Source organism: Artibeus jamaicensis, unplaced genomic scaffold (assembly GCF_021234435.1).
Source record: "Artibeus jamaicensis isolate MK-2021 breed Jamaican fruit bat unplaced genomic scaffold, CSHL_Jam_final contig_3214, whole genome shotgun sequence".
Classification (NCBI taxonomy): domain Eukaryota; kingdom Metazoa; phylum Chordata; class Mammalia; order Chiroptera; family Phyllostomidae; genus Artibeus; species Artibeus jamaicensis.
The window spans coordinates 853,140-868,216 of record NW_026521760.1 but is presented as its reverse complement, the minus strand read 5'-3'; the positions used below and the strand labels follow the sequence as shown (position 1 = coordinate 868,216).

General features: G+C 37.5%; 2 protein-coding genes across 9 annotated transcripts in view; one reads left to right on the top strand and one right to left on the bottom strand.

Annotated features, from left to right (window-relative positions):
* The window catches only part of LOC128627135 (uncharacterized), an 87,786-nt gene that overhangs the window by 1,211 nt on the left and 71,498 nt on the right, over window positions 1–15,077 (bottom strand). For 5 of the 7 annotated variants that reach the window (XR_008391243.1, XR_008391244.1, XR_008391245.1 and 2 more), the window contains 2 exons: window positions 8,037–8,134; window positions 5,081–5,235 (listed from right to left, as the gene is read on the bottom strand). The exons of 1 other annotated variant lie outside the window; for it this stretch is intronic. The gene's annotated coding sequence lies outside the window, so the exon portion shown is untranslated. Of the gene's footprint in view, window positions 1–5,080; window positions 5,236–8,036; window positions 8,135–10,034; window positions 10,715–15,077 lie in introns of those variants that run through there. One more of the 7 variants, XM_053663583.1, reaches the window with a different exon arrangement.
* Window positions 1–15,077, top strand: part of KIAA0825 (KIAA0825 ortholog) — a 412,101-nt gene that overhangs the window by 337,701 nt on the left and 59,323 nt on the right. The gene's annotated exons all lie outside the window — the stretch shown is intronic.

Genomic DNA, 15,077 nt, shown 5'->3' with positions numbered 1-15,077 from the left:
TCAATTATCACTAAGCATCACAAAACACTAAATTTCAATAATGATTTAATGTTGTAATTTTATGTACTGAATTTTACAGATAAGAAAATATCAGAAACATAACCGATATTTAGGTTATGTAAATATTGGTAAATATAGCCCAAACTCTTAACTTATGAAGCTAATAAGAAGTTGAGTTGATTCCACTGCTTCTTGGGGCACTTTTCAAAGTTATTAATTAATAGACTAAATCTGTATTCTGTGTGAGGATTAGAAGATTTCCTGAAAGCTCAGACACATAAAACTGAAAGTATAATGACTATAAACTTAATCATTCTTGTCAATATGATTATTTTCAGTTATCATTTTTTATGTTTTTTATTAAATTTCTTGGGGTGACATCAGTTCGTAGAATTATATAGGTTTCAAGTGTACAATTCTATAACACATCATCTATATATTGCATTGTGTGTTCACCACCCAAAGTCAAGTCTCCTTCCAGCTACATGTATTTGACTGCCTTCACCCTTCACTGCCCCCCCACCCCCTTTTCCCTCTGGTAACCACCTCATTGTTGATGCGTCTATGAGTTTTTGGGTTTTTGTTGTTGTCTTGTTTGATCATTTTTGTTTTTAGTTTCATATCCCACATATGAGTGAAATCACATGGTTCTTGACTTTTTCAGTTACCATTTTCAACTAACTTTTTACCATATTTTATTATTAAATTTCAAACATACAGAGAAGTTTAGATAATTTTACACCAAATACCCAGATACCTGCTACTTTGATTCTGCTATTAACTATATTTCCCTTTTCACATGTCTCTCCATCTTTCTACCCATCCATCAACCCGTATTATTTTTGGTGCATTTCAAAGTCCACTGCAGCCATCAGTATATTTCTCCCTGAGCACTACAGTGTGCATATCATTAACTAGAGTATAGTTTTATTTACTGTTTTTTTTCTTTTGAGGGAAAATCTGCAAATAGTAATGTACACTAATCTTAAGTGTAGCATTTGATGATTTTCAACAAACTTTTAGTCTGATACACCCATGTTGATGAACTCTCTTAGATGTCAGAACAGAATGAGATTCAGTGCATACAGAACTGTCCAAGGCCTGGTCTCCAGACTGCTCACTATCGCTAAGACCAGCTCATCTGCAGGACCACCTCCTACTTGGGACATTCAGCTCTGGAGGTCCCTAGTTCCTTCTGTTTTGCCAGCATAAGCAGTTTATATAATTGGGCTCCACAACAATTACTGTGCTATCCATTGTGTACTTGTTATGTGCAGAACATTTTGCTAAGTGTATGGAGAACACAGAGGAGTCTGAGGACACAGAGGAGTCTGAGGAGACAGAGGCCAAGCTATGGAGTCTGTCCAAGGTCATTCAGTCAAATTGTGTATGACACAGCTAAGTGGAATAGTTCAAGATTGCGCCTACTTAAAAGCCAGTTCAGTGAGAGGGGAAATTCTGGGCAGCTCAGAGGAAATAAGAGTGTTCTGGAGGGTTCCCTATCTCTCACATTATCCATCCATCAGCAACCAGCATGACCATTTAAAAAAGTAAATCAGGTCCTGTCACTCTCCTGCCATAAAACCCCTCAATGACTTTGCAGCACAATTGGAAAAACTGGACACTCCTGTGAGACCCTGTGTGACATCACTTCCCTCCCACCTGGCTCTGTGTCTTCTCACTTCCCACATCCTCCTTGCTAGCCTTCTTTTCCTCAAACACACCCCACTTGCACTCCAACTACAGCCTTTTCTCTTGCCCCCCTCTTTCCCTGGAACACTCTTCCCCCAACCTTTCAAACAGGCAATCCTTTCTCATTATTCAGGTCTCAGGCCAAATGCTCCCATGGAAAGGTCTTCTCTGCAGAAAGAAAACACCCATACCATCCCGCCACCTTGTCCCAAGTCAAAAAATATCCAGTGCAAGAGTAGATTTGCTTGGCTTTTTGCAGTCTCCTGGGAAATGAGTTTAGAATGTGCAGATGATTATTGGAGGAGCATCTGAATAAAATTAACAATAAACTAAACAAGAAGAGTCAAAAATTAAAAGGAAATATAGATAGGACTTGATGAGCATAAGTGTGTGGATACAAAGGCAATAATCTCAGAAAACACTAAGATAGTCAGTTTTGAAACTAGAAAGAATAGAAACTCTAGTCTTGAAGTAACCAAAATATATATCAGATTCTTCTTGCAATATTTATCATGCAACATTTGTTTACTGTCATGAAAGAGAAATGAATAACACAGGAAATTTATTTTAGTACTATAAATAAACAGGAGAAGTTAATAAGCCTACCTACAACTTTTTGCTACAATGAAAGTTACTAACATAAATTAAATTAGGAGGGAAAAAACCCTCAAACTATTCTTTTCCATGAGTGATTAGATTAGTGACTAAATTAGCTATTGTTTGTAAGTCTGATGTAGTTATTTGACTATTTAAACTTGAATTTAGAAGTATATAAAATAAGATTTACAATAAGAAAATGTTAGTAAGACAACAGCTGATAATGGGTGAAAGCCATTTGAGATTGTATGTTCGAATGTCCTTAAGGTTTGCAACGTGTGGGACCTTCAGAGTGTTTGATGTTGTGGATGACATCTACACCAGGGAGTGTTTCTGTCAACTATTCTCATAACTTTTTGCTTTATTGTTTCCATCACATCAGAAATACACATAGAGTGTAAAACCCCTGCAAGACTTTTCGGTGTTGCTCAGTTTGAGAAAGTGCACCTGTGCATTTCAAACCTCGAATACTTTTGGATGCTTTCACTTGGAGTGGTTTTTGTGTGTATTATATAATTTTATCATCACATTAATCTCTGAAATAGACATTGCCCTTAAATCCAGATATTTTTTAAAAAACTGAGACTCGGGGATTTTATTTCTTCAAGTTCTAAGCACAGCTTACTAATTCACGGCTCTTCCTTCCTTCCGTGTGTGGATGACCACGACAAAGCCTTGGCACTGCAGCGCAGCACTGACACCCTCGTGCCCCCACCTCCTCTGCTGCCACCACCCCCTCACCAGCTCATTTACCATTCCATCAGCCCTATAACTGTCCTGAAAAGTTGCATTCAATCTTGGGCAAGTAGAGATTTTGAAAAAAATAGGTCATTCAAAAAATGTTTTCAGCATGTTTACATCTTCATAAAAATGAGGGATCCTTGAGGTGTCAAGTTGACTAATGCACGAACACTTGAAGAAGCTCAGCCTCAAGACGTGAAAGACAAACGTAAATACCTGTCTTATGTTTCCATAGGTGTGACCTATTCTCTTGAAAAGGCCATTTTAATCTCAAATTTCCATTACTGTTTATCACCCCAAAACATTGTTCAGTAATGCCTCTTGCCTACACAAGGGCTCCCATCTTTCCCAGGGAACCATGTCAGTATGAGTTACGGTACACTTACATCTAGAAGAAATAAGTTTAATCTGCTCAGGATATTGGATCTTTTCAAAGCTGTTCTTAAATGCTATGAAAGAAAAATCATAACAGGTTAATTTGGGGATTCCCAATTTTAAAAAAATATTTTATTTATTTATATTTTTAATCTTTATTTATTTATTTATTTTTAGAGAGAAGGGGAGGGAGGGAGAAAGAGAGAGAGAGAGAGAGAGAGAAACATCAATGTGTAGTTGCCTCTGATGTGCCCTCAACTGGGGACCTGGCTCACAACCCAGGCATATGCCCTGACTGGGAATCGAACCAGTGACCCTTTGGTTCACAGGATGGCACTCATTCCACTCAGCTGCACCAGCCAGGGCTATTTATTTATTTATTTTTAAAGAGAGGAGAAGGGAGGGAGAAAGAGGGGGAGAGAAACATTGATGTGAGAGGGAAACATCAATTGGCTGCTTCTTGTACATGCCCCAACCAGGGACCAAACCCGAAACCCAGGTATGGGCCCTGACCAGGAATCAAAACAGATAGCCCCCTACTGCTTTGTGGGATGATGCCCAACCAACTGAGCCACGCTGGCCAGGGTGGATTCCCTATTTTTATGTTCCTTGATCTTGCCTCTACTATGGACTTAGGCAGAATTTTTTCACTTATCAAAATCACTTCTGTGTCCAAAATCCCTTGTTACCAAAATTCTATTCTTCAGTATTAAAAATATATAATTTTGAAAGTTAAAATAACAGAATTATTTCATATAAATGTAAAAATATATATAAGTAAATTTATATAAATTAGTTTTATTATAGAATTATCCTATGTAGGATTTTAGTTCTTAAAATCCTTACCAATTACATGTTAATATATTCAAAACTATTCTTTCTCACTTTGATACCTAACTACTTTACACCGAAAGACAAATGAATTTATTAAGAAAGAGAAAAAAATTTTTTTACCTTCTGTGAGTTTTGCAAGGAACAAGAAATATATCTATATGAAATATTTTCATTGCAACTATGGAATCTCTCACAGTTTTTTTTATTAAGTTGAAATTCCATTACTCTTTATTCCACAGGGATGGAAAGAATGCACTTTATTTTTTGGCAAAATAAATAAATACCCTGAGTTAGTAAAAATATCAATTACAAGAGTGTCTACCCTAAAAGTCACATTCATTTTGTTATTGCAAGTTATTAAAAGGCTTCCAGGCATGCATATTGAAAAACAATGGTTGGATCTATCATATTAAATTAAAATCTCTTTCTAAAAAAGTAAACCCAAGTAGTTCATCAGTCAGGGAATGCCATGCCACTGCAGAAGTCAATACAAGTAAGACTTTATTAAAACACACAAATAAGACTTCAAACATAAAATGAAGTTCCACCAGAACCCTCAATGGGAATTGTTCTGCTTTAGATTCAAATGTGGAGAGTAAAACTATATCAGGTGACTTTAACTTTCTTAAAGTACAAAGGAAGAAAAGAAAAACACATTTCATGGCCAACAACAGGGATTACACTTGAGAAAGAAAATATGGCCTTGAAAAGGTCTGTGTGAAATATAACCACATTGTCATCAATTTAGACAACTCTCTGCTTTCAAAACAGATGATTCATATTCTCTAATATTTGTCCTCGTGCTAAGTTTCTTTGACTCTTTTTCTCATACTTAATGTACCTTAAGTCAATTCCTGCAATTTTACGTAGGTGCCATTAGTTGGCGGTCCAGGTCATTTTCTTCTTTAGTTATTCTTTATTTCTTGTTATATCATTAAATGTTCTTTTCACGATAGCTCTCTTTTTTTTTCCCCCTGAAGCAACTGGCACGTTCACCTGTAAAAAATTCAAAGGATGTACTCAAATTTTGAGAAGAAGGCTATGCTATAGTTAAGATAATTTTGCAGATGCAGTTGCCAGTATGTTAGTTGTAATTCTTTCCATTCCCAACTAGGCAAATAAGTGTTATCACACCCCATCTGAAAGTTAATGTTCCACATTATCATGTGAGTTGGCTACAAAATATTTCATGGAATGGATGTCCCATGCATATGAATAATCTGTAACAGAATATTTACCTGGTCTCTAATATTTTATTTAAATAATGTCATGAAAAATTATAACAATCTTTGAACATTATCTAGATGGGTAGTGGTTAAAATTTTAGTATTTTTGATATGTAAACAAAAATACAACAAAAAATTGGCAACCATTTTCAGAGTTGTATAGCCAAGCAATTTTCCAGATAGTTAGATAAAAAATTTTTATTATTACTGTCAGCATTTCTGCTTTTTTGTATACCCAGTGAACTAGAGAAAGCAGAGTAATACCAATGGTTTTAAAAAATTGTTTGAGTCCTGGTTGGCATGCATCATTCTGTAATCTGAAAAGTGGCAGGTTCAATTCCTGGTCAGGGCACATACCCAGGTTGCAAGTTTGGTCCCAGTTTGGGGCATATATGAGAGGCAACTGATGGATATTTCTCTCTCATATTGAAATTTCTCCCCCTCTCCTTCTCCCTCCCTTACCCTCTCCCCAGAATTCAATAAGCATGTCCTCAGGTGAGGATAAAAATAAAATAAGATAAAATAATAAAATAAATTATTGGATTAGCTCTTAAAAGAAACAGCTCCCCTAACAAACAGTACATAATCTTTTATACTGTCTCCGAAATATGAAAAGTATGGGCATACTTCTGCAAATACAAAAAGGGAGTCTGCATCTACAGCGGCTGGTGTTGAAGGACACACCACTACGCGGCCTGTGTGAACTTCCTCTGGCATTTAGGTGAGAAGTGGGCCTACCTGGAACAATGTCATTCAGCACAGAGATGTACCGTGAGGCGGTATGCTGCCGCATACAGCACAGATTCATGTGGTGACTTACGTATGTTGAAGAAAGCAAAGTACCTGTGAACCCAGACAAGTCTTCAGGACAGTGTTCCCCATGCGGTGACGGAGCAACCAAGGCCACTTTTATTTTTGAACCTGCCACGTCAGAATACAGCCTCTGTTGTTGCCATGGCCATGAAAGAGTGCACTGGAGGGTCCCTTCCCACTGGCAGTCATATGCTTTGACACAGTCCACAGCCAGCACTAGTCACATGGCCCCATCGTAATGCACAGGCACAGATGGACTAGTTACCCAGCATGACAGTCACCGTCACAGGCTTTATAAGGTCACATCATCAGGGTTTTTTCTTTCTAGTTTTTGTCATGGCTATTCTAAAAATTTGGATGTTAGAGAAAACCCTTTTTAAAATTAATATTTGTTACAGAAGTTGAGCTATAGTCCCACTGGGTGGGAAGTGGGATGCAGGGAACAAATAAACTAAGTTGAAAAATTTTGGTGAAGACAAACAAGGCAGTAACCAGTTCTGGCCGAAGTGAAAGCAGTTTGCTTTCCTCCAGCAATAATTTCAGCACTTCCCAGGTTTATAATTTTCTCTTCTTGCTTTCTCAATCCCAGAAGTAGCTACCATTTCTCAAGATCTTTTTTTCTTATGCCTACATTATGCATCTATAATGTTATTCTCCTTGTTCAAATCACATAATTGGTATGTTCAGCTTTCTTCATGTAGATTATACAACTTTAGGGCTTTGAACACTGAAGGTACTCAATAAACATGTAGAAAATTTGACTGTTTATATAGCACATGTATTTTTATTTTAAGGCTATTGACTAAGAAAAATGTAAGCAGAGGACAACCTCACCCTCTTAGAAACACAGTTGGGTCTCATACAATAATCAGAGTAGAACAAAATAGAGAGTGAGATCAGAATGGCTAAAAGGGCAGAATTCAGACAAAGCGTGATCCTCGCTTAGAGACAAAGGAAGGCCCCCGGCCTGCTTAGGAGATAACAGGGAGAAGGAGCTCCCTCTTGAAGGGATGGAGTGAGGTTGGGACAATCCCAGAAGGATATTTAATCATCGGCAGGACCCAACTGAGAGTCCACAAAGAGGCATACAACTTCAACATACATCTTTGGACCCCCACAGTCCCAAGCTAACATGTTTACTGTTTTTCCCTTGTCCATTGTTAGGTCTTATTGCTTTGTAACTCTTCTTTAAGAATGTAATAAATTCTCCTGGCTGGTGTGGCTCAGTGGATTGGGAGCCTGTGAACCAAAGGGTCACTGGTTTGATTCCCAGTCAGGGCACATGCCTGGGTTGCAGGCTAGGAGAGGCAACCAGACATTGATGTCCCTCTCCCTCTCTTTTTTCTCCCCTTCCCCTCTATCTAAAAATAAAATAAATAAAATCTTTTAAAAAATAGAATAAATTACTCCTAGATAATCTTTAGTAATTATTGAAAACATTGATAGCCATTTCTTCATGGTTGAGTTCCCCTTTCTCTAGTTGACATAGATTGAAGTAGGGAGACATGAGGCCTTTGCTGATAGAGAAGGATTTTAAGGCTATTTAAAGAAAATTTAAAAAGTAGTTTCTTCTGAAAAATTTGTATTCTGGTATTTTATTTGTATCTTTTTAAATGTCATAACAAGAAATGGATTGGATTTTGAAGACAGTCATTTTAAATAATTAACCATGAATCATTTTAATTAGCAGAAAATAATTATAGGTTGGATATAAACTCTTATGAATACAAAGGACAAAGACTATTGGAAAAATACCACCTGATAGATGTTGAAATGAATCCAAAAGAGGTCTTTTATTTGAATCAATCTTCAACTAAGGCATTTTAAATGCCTCCCATTAGAAAACATTCGTATTTCTGCAAGACAAAAATTATTAGCAAGCATATGTTGTTGGTTAAAGAATATTTAGTGTAACGATTAAAGAAGACATCTTTACTGCTTCCTAAAAAGGAAAATAATTCACTTGTTCTTTTCATAACACTTTCTGGGTCAGAAGAAAATCTTAGACAGACTCGGAATATCTGTACAGGAGTGCTTAGAAAACTATTAGTGGAGTTTAATATATCATTTAACTTGGAAAATGTTTATTGAAAGATTGACATGATAGAGCTAATATGTGGCTTCTGTTTTCTAAGAAGAGCTTGTAGGGACAGAACATGTGGCGAGCTGATGAGCAAAGCCACACACATATTCCACTGGCAGTCGGTTTCTGTGAAGACCGCCAGCAGGACCCCAATGAGAACTCACAACAGGACGCAGTCCCCAGGGGTGCGTTTTTGAGCTAAGGGAGCCTGGTGTGGGTCCCGGGAGACATGTGCCTTGGATATGTCTCCAGGGGCCACACAGATAACTAGCTAGTCCCCCACTAATTCTCTGCCTTGAATAAGTCACACAGTGGTGCTTTACTTGTTTATAATTAATGCCACCAGGATTGTAACATGGTAAAATGAAACATGAAATTAACTTTTTCAAGTCAAAAGCAGCAGCAACAAAAAGGTATAGTGTTATTTGGTCAAAATGTACTTTTAATATATTGATTTTTATTAATAAAAACATTGACACTGTTGGAAATGAATAGTATCTGGTATATGTGTGGTTAAATAAAGCATAACTTATTTTCATGTGAGCATGATAAAAAAAAGTAAATGATGCCTTATTGCACCGAGGTATGTTTTTATGATTGTTGAGAGCTAATTGTGCAAGAGTGTACCTTTGCACAGAAATATATAGTGCCATTCCAATCACTGGTCACAAATGGTTCCTAGGCACATTTCATTGTGATTTTGCAGGCTAGCTTCCAATTTAGAAAAATAACATGGTCACTACTTAAATTGTTGCTTTTTTTCCTGCATTACTCACTTGCCACCATCTAGAAAGTTGTTTTTCTTGGTAATAAGTGCGGTCAAGTTTTATGCAGAGGACAAAATGCTGTTCCTAAAAAGCATCACAGCATCCCTCCATCCTGTGCCATTTTACCCTCCTCGTCTCTCTTCTTCCCTCTCACTTGAAATATGGAATGAGACATTGTTTTTAGTGAATCACCACTAGAATATGTTGGCTGCCTGGGAGAAAAGAGGAAGGTCTAAGAATCTCCTTAGATCTTCTCCCATTGGTTTTGGCATAGATTGCTTTATACAATTAGCTAAAACAGCTTTGCAGCATAGTACAGTTCTTCTTTGCCTTGGATTTGAGGGTAATCTGTCCAGTGGTTTAATAGGTGACTTTTAATGTTTCTTTCAACCCTAAAATGTTTTATTACAAGTAGTCCTGTGTAGTCCAGGGTTGCTTAAGGGGAAAAAAAGAAAGTAGAACAGTAAATGGAAATGAAACGTTGAGATAGTTAAGGAGAATTACACACTGCAGTTTTGCCTGGAACAGATAGGCAAGAGCATAAGTGAGAAAAATGAACCCTAATACAATAAGCCACATCCCTCCTAACTTTCCAACCCTTGCACCTATTCTTTTTGAGCAGGGAAAGTGGGTTTCACTGAAAGAAGACAAGGTTCTCTGGGGAGAAGGGGAAAGAAGTGAGAATGTATTTGTTCCTTCAATGATAGGAGGAACTTACCAAAGAATAGGACTGATGCTCTATTCCTAGGGACTACTTAGATTCCATGACAGTGAACATCTGTTTGTGATATAATCTTGTCTATAGGTCAGCCAGGCAACTGCTTGGCTAGCTGCCTGCTGAGCAGCCCAGCACCAAGGAATAGACAAGAGTCACACACAGTAACTATGCTATTCACTCAGCTTTTATTGAATGCAGGTTCACTCAAGGTAGAGCATCAACATATATTAATATCCTACTCACACTGTAATGATCTAAGAGAAATACAACACACACAGAGAGCAGTCAATGGGGAATAACGAAGCTGAGTCTCAGTCAGCAGGTCCAGGAGGCAACACAGTGGGCAAGGAAGTCATCAGCATCCTGCAAGGAAGAATCTCTACAGCCAAGTGGGCAGCAGGGCAGGTGAAGTCCTCAGTCCAGCAAGGCAGAGCCGCCAGTGGCCAATGTCAAGGGAGATCAGCATGACATAGAGCAGCACTCTGGTATGTGGAGCTCAACTGTCTCAGCAGTGCTGCCTCAGTCATACCTTGAAAGTGGTGTGCTCCACCTTTCTCGGTGCTTCTGGTAAATGTCTTGGCACCCCTGATAGCAAGTGGAGAAGTTCCCCAGGAGCCTATCTATGGGTGGTCCCACTCTGAAGACATGGCTGTTCTGATCATGTGTGCAGATATCTTGGGTGTATCTTCTTGCCAGATGTGTCTGTTATGACTTAGGTAGTTCCCCTCTTGAACCAATGTGTCAAGGCTGACTGGCAGCCATCTTGGTTGACATGAGTGACTCCAGTTTGTTTGGTATACTTTATGTGGAAGGATGAGCATTACCAGCATCCTCTCTCAATGCGATTGAAGCCCAATACTTGGTTCTCCTGGCAGAGAGAAAATGAATTGTAAGAATTCTAATAGCATAGCCTTATTTTTTAAATTATAAAATGAGTAAAAGAAATGAGTTGACGGCTGGTGAGGGGGTTTAGAAGATGGAGGTACTGAGCAGAAAAGAAAAAGGAATCAGGGACACAGACAACAGTGTAGCAATTGCTGGGGGAGGGAGATATAAAAGGACTAAATGGTAATAAAAATACAATAAAGATTAAATTATTAAAAAATCAAATTTGACTGGGCATGTAAAAATTCACACAGATAGATCAATGGTTAGTGAAGAGGCTAAAATATAATTCATCCTAATGCATATCTGTTTCTAGGTAGAAGAGTCTGCCTTAATATTTAAAATATAGGGAAATATTATTAGTTTTCATTCCAATGTTAAAATAAGCCTAAAACTTTTAGTGAAGTTTATCCCCTCTACGTTGGCTCACCATTATAAAAATGTATAAAAGAACCAGATCAAGTTATTGATCACGAATTATTTTTAGAGGAATTTTAAAAATAGATTTACTGAGATATAACTGATAATAAACTGTACTATTTAAAGTGTGCAAGTTAATAAGTTTTCAGCATTTCCATTATCTCCCAAAGTCCCTACATGCCCATTGGTGATGTCTCCCACCCACCCTTCCCCATTCCCAGGCAAGCACAGGTCAACTTTTAGTCACCATAGATTAGTTTGCATTTTCCAGAGTTTTATATGAATAGAATTACACAATGCATACTCTTTTTGTCTCATTTCTCTCACTCAGGACAATTATTTTAATGTTTATCCATTTTGTTACAACAATATGTTCATTTTTATTCCTTTGATTATTTATTGTTTATCCATTCATCTGTTGATGGACATAGGGGTTGTTTCCAGTATTTGACTATTACAAATAAAGTCACTATGAACATTCATGTGAAAATACAAATTCTTAATTAATAGAATCTGTTGGGATTTGCAGGATTTTGTTTAAGTAGTTGTCTCTTCTTATCTAAATTTACTGTGTTGAAATACTATGAATATATTTTTGTAATCTTCTCATATAGCTTGTAATGTTTAAAAAACACTTGTTTTCTTTATAATGCATGATCATAGCAAAGTAATATTTATAAACTATTTCTGATATATCATTATTAAAAATTGTTTTTGCTTTAGATTCATAGCATTCAATTAGAGAACTAAGTATTATTAGTATGTATAAAGCTTAGTGATCACCAGTGCAAGAGCAAAAAATAAATAGGAGATAAATACTATATAAACAATAAGAATCCAAAGTTGAATAAAGTGAATTTCATAGAACAACAACAACAACAATCTATGTAGTAAGGTCACAGGAATAACATCCAGTTAGAAAATAAGAAGTAAATTCATTGAGAACAGGGATTTAATGGAGACCTTGCAGCACGGGTAGGATTTAGCAGGTGATGTTGGGAAGAAGCATGCAGTGGCAAGGAAGGAACATGAATTAGAGCCTAGAGGCAGGTGCACGGGGTACATTCTTGGACAAATCACTCCAATGTTATTGTAGCCCAGGGTCAACTCTACGGTATGTTAGCAATCTCCTGTTTCCTCAGACCTCTTCTGGAATGTTTGATTGCGCTATTTGGTTTTGCTCAGCAGCCATTCTTTGAATGCCCATGAAGTAACAAGCTCTGTGCCAAAGAAAGGGAATGAAAGATGAAAAGGTGCACACGTTCTCCGCCCTCAGATCACTTACAGTGTGGCAATTACTTTAAAGTATTATGGTTTCCACAGATATGTGTGGAATGTAGCCGAGTAGAGAAGAGCCCCTCGCCCAGCCTGTCGACTCAGGCAAGGCTTTCTAAAAGCAGGATGGCTGGAGCTCACTTCAGGTGGATGAGCACGAGTTAGGTGTCAAACCGAAGCAAAGGCCTCAAGGCACAGGGTAACAAAGCATGAAAAAAGGCAAACAGTGTGAAGAGCACTTGGGTTTGGGAAACTAGCGATAGTTCAGGATTCCAGGGCATTCAGGTAGTTTCTGGAGTGTCATTACTGCTACAATCCTTTTGTTTTTTGTATGTTTGTTTGGTTTTTGATGTGTTATTGATATAGAAAGATAGTTCTATGGTTTCCATTGTAGGCACACAGCCTTCACCTAGAGACCTTAGAGTTACTAATGGTGTTTCATTCCTAGAATATATACATATTTATGTTAACTGTTATGTTGTTATTACACTCTGTGATGATTTTCTAACCAAACACTGCATATATTCAATGTTCTCCAAATTTCATTACCTTGATTTGATGAGTTCCATGAGCATATATTACTGAACAGTATACCCAAGAGTTATAAGAGAACACAACAATGAGAGTTTGGAGAATTCTCACCTTCTTGTTTTAATAAAAAAAAATCTGCTGCTCTATAAGTGACTCTGATTACAGTGCATACCAACCCTAAGAATCATGGGCTTCCAGTCCTATACATGTTTTTATGTTCTCAATGGTGACACTCTAAATCTCCATAATAGAATTTTGTCCCTTAAGAAAAAGGAACACTGATATCTGAATATGTGAAGAGCAGAAGAGTTCTTCCTAGACCACAGTTCTGAGTTTTCTACCCTGGTCTAATAACTTTCTATCTTTGATATGTTCTTTTGTTTTGTTTTGGTTTGGTTTTTGCTTTTTGAGAGAGAGCCATTGACTTGTTCTGCTTATTTATCATTCATTGGTTGATTCTTGTATGTGCCCTGACTGGTGACTGTTATGAGGATTGTGCTATAACTAACTGGTTTACCTGGCTGGAGCCTGAAATGTTTTAAGCAAGTAAATTTAAGCCAAAACTGCCATTCTCAAATACAGGTTTATTTATAAAATGGTATCCGTAACTAAATACACTGTCCTGTGGGCCACTTGTTCAGCCCTGGATGATCCTGAGTTTGTCAATAACATATGGAACATCAGGGTTTCATTCACTACTTGGTTTTGTGGTAACTGTGGATCACTGTGGAAGCTCACTCTTTATGATTCCTCATTTATGGGGCTCTGCTCACCTCTAATGGAAGCTACCACGTGCAAAAGCAGTGAAATGAGATGCCACTGAGAATGGCATTCATGAGACTGAAGTCCTTTATTTTCTTGCAAGTTCTTAGATTATGCTATTTATTTCAATATTAAGGCAGTAAGAAATGACACATAAGTCATTTGAAACTGTTTTATACTCACCAAATAAAATACAAAATTAAAAATGTGAATAATTTGTTTGGAAGATATTTGAACTCTGAAATATTTGAATAAATCTCTCATATTCAACTCCTACATGTATATACAGTAAAAAAAGGAAAATATCCTTTGAAATGTTCATATTTTCCTGTGTCAACATCAACTTGTCATAATATTTTTTATAGGACTCATTTCCAGTTGATGCAGAATTTTAAAGTGAAGATAATCACAATAATTAAAGAGTAAATGTGTAAATGAGGGCCTGATTTGAGTTATTTAATTAACAGAGATTCACAGAAATTTGGCAACTGAGGATTAAAATATAGATTTTAATTTGATTTGTTTCTGTACTTTTTGGTTCCTGTAAACTGTCACTGAAGAAAGGGCAATAATAGAGAATTAGACATTTGTAAAAAAATCAGCAAATTATTTACTGTTCCTTTTTAGCTGTCTGCCTAGGAAAGTTCTCAGAGAAAAATCCCTGGGACTCTCTTCTATGAAGGAGAGGTGAGAAAAGGAGGAGAAATGGGCAGCTGCCCCGGCAGCCCCAGGAGCGTTTACACCAATCTGCTCAGGACAGACTGAACCCTCTACTCTGAACGGGAAGCTGGCAGGCCTGACCTGGGGTCCTCCACCAGTCAGTCCCTGCTTTTTGTCTATCATCACAAATGAATTGCTTTATTCCTTCCGACCAGTGTTAAAAGCCAAGTAAAAAGCCCAAATGGCAGCAACTAAACGTTATCTCGTACCCCAGCTAAATGGAACTGGCTCCCACCATTTCTCTCAGCATGTCTTTCACAAATGCTTCCTTTCTATCACCACTGCTACTACTACCCTTTTTATCCCAAGAGTCTCAGACTGAATTTTCAGTTTCAAAGTAAATCCCTTCAGTTTACTTCAGAGTGATCTTGCTTAAACATTGCTTTTGCTACATTCTTACCTTGCTCTCTGTTCCCTACAGTTAGAACCAATACAAGATAGGGCTGCCAAAAAACCAGAAGTATCTTCTGGAGGATGGGACTCTTGTAGAACAGGCTTCCCCTGCTAGGTGAGTGTTCCAGGAACCCATCTCTACCTGTACCAGCTGGTATTGTTGTGAGAGGCTACCTTCAACTTCAGTGAATTTTTTTTTAACACTCACTGCACGTTTGCCCATTTCCTTATGGGTGATTTACGAC